The 5,814-nt window shown below is 38.2% G+C and overlaps 1 pseudogene; it reads left to right on the plus strand.

Moving 5' to 3' along the window:
- Positions 1-4,427: 4,427 nt before the first annotated feature.
- Positions 4,428-5,495, plus strand: LOC116892665 (annotated as a pseudogene).
- The last annotated feature ends 319 nt before the right edge of the window (positions 5,496-5,814 follow it).

Consider the following 5,814-nt stretch of genomic DNA (forward strand, 5'->3'; position numbering starts at 1 on the left):
GTTATAAAATATGAACAAATAAAGGAATAAAAATAGTTAAAAATATAGTATTCTATTCTTCTGTAGTTTATGGAAATCAGAAATAGGTAGTTATTTTATTACAGACTATAACATGAATATTGGGTTGAATTTCAATCTTTTTTCCTCCCTGCTATCTGCTAAGTGCTAGGGAAAGAAGGGAAAGATGGCAGAATGATAAATGGTCATCATGGACCGTGACAAGGCTGAGGAGGGGGCAGAAATTTGAGTACATTAAGTTCAGAGAGTATGTACAATGTCAGTCTACAGAGATTAGTGAAAGAGGAGAAATTCAACTCAAGTCTCATAAAAGAAGTTTTGTATAAATCGTTTAGTTTGAAATCAGTTGTGTAACTCTCCTCAACTCTGTTATTGTCTAACAGATATGACAATATGGTTGGAGATGTTTGGTAATGAAACTAGCTATATTTTATGGAAACACTAAGTTAATATCACATAGTGGTATCAACTCACACTAGAGAAGGGAATTTTTAAGAGGCAAAATGGTTTTTAAGTTTAAATTTACAAAACAAATACTGTCCATATAAATTACTTGTATCTGTACAAATTAATATGCTTGATATTAGAGGCTTTCTCATAGGGAGCCGTGTTTGTACTCCTCTCATCACCTAAACAGTGAATATTTATACTACATATTTTGTTTTTTAATTGATTTTCCTTTTTCATTGGTTATTTTATTTATTTAAATTTAAATTTTATTCCTCCTCCCTGTTTCCCCTCTGTAAACCCCCTATCCCATACTCCCGCCCCCTTGCTCCTATGAGGGCACTTCCTTACCCACTCACCCACTCCTGCCTCACCACCCTAGCATTCCACTACCCTGGGGCATCCAGCCTTGACCAAGGGCCTCCCCTCCCACTGACAGCTGACAAGGCCATCCTCTGCTACATATGCAACTGGAGCCATGGGTCCCTTCATGTGTACATTTTAGTGGATGGTTTAGTCCTTGGGAGCTCTGAGGAGCCGGCAGAGATCTCTGGTTGGTTGATATTGTTGTTTTTCCTATGGCGTTACAAACTCCTTCAGTTCCTTTAGTCCTTCCCCTAACTCTTCCATTTGGGGTCCCCATGCTGAGTCTGATGGTTGGCTGCAAGCATCCTCATTTGTATCTTTCAGGCTCTGGTCCAGCCTCTCAGGAGACAGCTGTATCAGGCTCCTGTCAGCAAGCACTTCTTGGTATTAGCAGTATTGTCTGTGTTTGATATCTGCAGATGGGATGGATCTCCAGGTGGGACAGTCACTGGATGGCCTTTCCTTCAGTCTCTGCTCCGCTCTTTGTCCCTGTATTTCCTTTAGACAGGAGCAATTCTGAATTAATATTTTTGAGATGAGTGGGTGACCCCATCCATAATTTGACATACTAGGAATTGGGCTAAACTTGGTTGTCATATGTATTTATGCAGCTAATTTACAATCTTTCATTTTTCCTTGAAATCTGAAAGTACTATAACTACAAATTGAAAGATGTATACTATTAGAAGAAGACTGAAAAACTCAACAAATCTGTGAAATATTTCATTATAACAAGTTATTTTAATAACTTTATTTGGGTAAATTCTGAGTGTTTTCATTAATCAAATTAAGAAAGAAATAGATAAGGCTTTAATAAAAGCAACTGTGTTCCCTATTTGGAAATAATTTTATTCTATTACTACATTTAATTATGCTATATATTTTGTATTGTATAAATTATTGCTAGAAGCTACTTTTTTCAAAAATTATACTTCAAAGATAATTAAAAATTCCTTTGATGTTTCTAACTTTTTCGTTGATATTCTCCTGAAGTTACACTGGAGATTATTAATGCGGCTCTCCAACCACAATTGGACTTCTATTTTGTTTGGTTCATCTGAGCTTGTTAATACTTATCCATTCCTATATCAACATGCCTTAAAATGATTCTTCATTGCTCAAAGGAGAGTATCAAATTTGTCACTGAAATCCTTTAAGATCAGATAATAACATAAACACACCTCCCTACACACAGATAATTAGAATAAATGGATTCCAACGTATAGGAACTAAGGCCTAGAAGTCTATCTGTTGGTTTGGAAGTGAATCAAAATCAAGAACTGGATTAGATAAATGTGTGTCTGGGATTTAGACCATAATGGCTAACCAGACTTCCCCTTGCCCAAAAAACATCAACTGATAGGAAAATAAAGGAGGCATGGAGGAACAGGCTAGAAATACATACAAGTACTTATTCTGCATCTGCAATAAGGAGAGAAGAAGTTGTGGTCCATGACAGGAGTGTTCTATAGATGCCTAGAGATTTTCAGCAGCAAATTCAGAAATCTTAGCAGCTTCACAGAGGAAAAGTCATTTTCTAAATAAATATTATTTGTGACTAGAACATCAAGATTCATATTTGTTTTCCCTCAATATTTATATGTAATAAAATCACACATATCATTTACATAAAAGTAATTACTGTGTATTAGATAAAGCTTTACTTACATTATCTCATTTCAGTTCTCAAAATAATGTTAAAAGGTATGAAGTATTGTTACCAGCAGTTTACAGACTACACAGCAAATGGCATTTCCAAGGTGACCCATTTAATATATGACAATGTTGGCATTCACAGCCAGGTTTTCCTGACACAAGATTTATTCCCTGGAATATTTGATTTCTCTTCTGCTATTATTACTGCCCATCCCTAGTGGCACCCAAATACAACAGCAGAAGCAACTGGATTTACTTATCTATAAAGGAAACAATTGCTTTTCAGAACTGGAACAATGTTTACAATGTAACTTCATTCTCTGGATCATTCAGTGAAGTAATATGAATTAATTTTACTTCCAGTTTATTATAGGAAAGCAGGTAGAGAAAAGAAAGGTGGCTTAGTAATGTTCATTTTATTCACTCTTATTTAATAGTCCAATGGAACAGGAGGTGTTTCTTTAGTATTGAGGACTCTGTGCTTTAAAATTGTTTTCGTTTACTTCATAAATGGGGGGAATATTTTACCTATGATTCAACTCCTACCAATTATGATCTGTTAAGAGAATCTGACCTAATCATTTTTATAGTGGATTGTTTCCTTTTAGTCTGCTGAGCATTAATATTGCTTTGAATGCCATTGGTTTTTATATCCTTATAATGAGCTCATTTGTTTTCCTATACAAAACCATCCTTTTCCTGATGTGCTGAGGTGATACCTGTAATAGAAAAACATAAAATAAAATGAGATTTTTTTGTGAGTCAACCTCGTATTTAGATTCCTTTTGTGATATTGCTATCACAATCTCTGACTGCAGGTGGCTTTGTAGATAAACAATTGGATTAATTTGGGCACTAGAGCTCCATACCTATTACAGAGTCACAAGTGAAAATGTCACTGAGGTACATTGTGACGATAGCCCATTACAGAGGAAAGATCTGATGGTGTAAGCACTAAATTTAAGGAAGAAATTATGCTTCACAAAAGAGAAAAGAAAACCAAATCAGGATACATTTGTGAACAGAGAAATTGACGAGGAGCAGGAGTTCAACCAAATTGGGGAGTTGAAACCCATCGAAAGGGCATTGAGAATCATTAGAAGAAGAAAACTAGATTACTGAGAGGGATAAAAGAGTGGAAGAATTCATTTCACATCCTCCTCCTATCCATAATAACAGAAATGAACTCTCATCTGTGCTGATAGTTTCTCCCTGCTGTATCATCACACATAGCTAAGCATTTGCAGCCTTGGATACTGGAACCATGCTCTAAAATGAACACTTTCTTTCTAATCAGTTAGTTGACTGAGCTCATGGTTTGTATTTTCCTCTGAGAAAATAATAGAAAATTGCTCAAATGTACAGCAAAATTGATGTTAATATTCAGAAAAGCAGCATTAAGAGAACATTAACAACAATGTGGTTAGATGAAGATGTGATCAATGGGAAACAAAGATTATTTTGCTTGATATGGAATCTCACAGGAGTCTCCAAGAGCACCTATGTGCTGACACCAGGATCTAATCTTGGGTTTCTGATGCTGTAATCAGAAGTGGGGAAGACAAAAAAACAGAAGAATGAAAATATATGATTGCTGATATTAACTGCAATATGGCTGTGAGATGAAACAATATCTTAAGATGAATACAAAACCTACAGATGAAATGCAGGGGGCAGTTATGGAGAAAGAGAGAGAGGCAATCCAATACTTGAGGCAAAACATGGAGGCAAAACCGGAACTCGAAATTTTCCTCCACAAAGCATTGAGGCAACTTGCTCCTCCTGTACAACCCCATGAGGTCCCATTTAGAAACACAAGTTTAAAACTTTTTAAATGGGAAATAAATAAACAAATAAAAAATTTAAAAGTGCAAAATAAACAGGTGTAAACAAAACAAATTAAAACACGAGGCTCATTAGGTCTGACCCATAATTCTATGATGAGGCAAAAGTTTTCAGAATTTGAGTTGAGCCTGTCTAAAGAAGAGTTCATGTATCAAGAACAACAGGTCTCAGAGCCTTCTTATCACCAGGCCTTCCCCATTACCAACCAATGGTTCCTTACCTGCATTAACCAGCCCCAGTTCAGGGCCATCTTGGGGGAAGTGAAGCTGTGTGAGAAGATGGCACAGTCTGATGTTAAGAAGTTTGCAGAGACCAGTGGAAGGGGAAGCCCTTGGTCCTGCTAAGACTGAACCCCAGTGAATGTGATTGTTGGAGGGAAGGCGGTAATGGGGGGAGAATGGGGAGGGGAACACCCATGTTGGGGGAGGGGTTAGGGGGATGTTGGCCCGGAAACCGGGAAAGGGAATAACATTCGAAATGTAAATAAGAAATACTCAAGTTAATTAAAAAAAAAAAAAAGAAGTTTGCAGAGAGCCAGCCTAAAATGGATACCCCAAGAAAAGAAAAGGGTTCATGAGAAAAGAAACAGAAGTCCCAGGCTGAGTGGAAAGAAGAAAAAAGGCAGCTGCCCCAGCTCCTGAGGAAGAGATGGATGAACGAGAGCAGTCATTCGCTGCTGAGCTCACCTGCCCAAGAGTACCTGTCTCTGTGTTGGATGCATTTAAGTGTAAGTACTCCAAGGAGGACACCCTGTCTGTGGTGCTGCCATATTTTTGGGAGTACTTTGATAAGAATGGCTGGTCCCTGTGGCAGGCTGAGTCCGGCTTCCCTGAAGAGCTCACCTAGACCTTCATGACTTTGCAACCTCATCTGGAACTGGAATGTTCCAGCGACTGGACAACCTGAGGGAGAGTGTCTTTGCTTGTGTTATTCTCTTTGGAACCAATAACAGCCGTTCCATTTCTGGCATTTGGGTCTTCCAAGGCCAAGAGCTTGCCTTTCTGTTGAGTCCAGATTGGCAGGTGGACTATGAGTCGTATATGTGGCAGAAACTAGATCCTGGTAGCGAGAGGACCCAGGCCCTGGTTTGAGAGTACCTTTCCTGGGAGGGGGCTTTCCAGCACGTGGACAAAGCCATCGGCCAAGGCAAGATCTTAAAGTGAACAAGTCTTGCCAGTCGCCTAGCTGCCTGTACCTACCCCTCAAGGGAGATGGGGGTCATTAAAGGAAACTGAAACATTGAGAAAACAAACAAACAAAACAAACCAACAACAACAACAACAACAACCAACCAACCATTAAAGTTCTATTTAGGAAATTTCCTCCCCCTACTTCAAACCCCATGTGCCAGTGAGCTTGAGGCTCTTTCCCACTTTCTATTCTATTAGATTCAATGTATCTGGTTTTGTGTTGAGGTCCTTAATCCACTTGGACTAAAACTTTGTGCAAAGTGACAGATATGGATTTATTTCCATTTTTCTA

Source organism: Rattus rattus, chromosome 1 (genome assembly GCF_011064425.1).
Source record: "Rattus rattus isolate New Zealand chromosome 1, Rrattus_CSIRO_v1, whole genome shotgun sequence".
In the NCBI taxonomy this organism is placed as follows: Eukaryota; Metazoa; Chordata; class Mammalia; order Rodentia; family Muridae; genus Rattus; species Rattus rattus.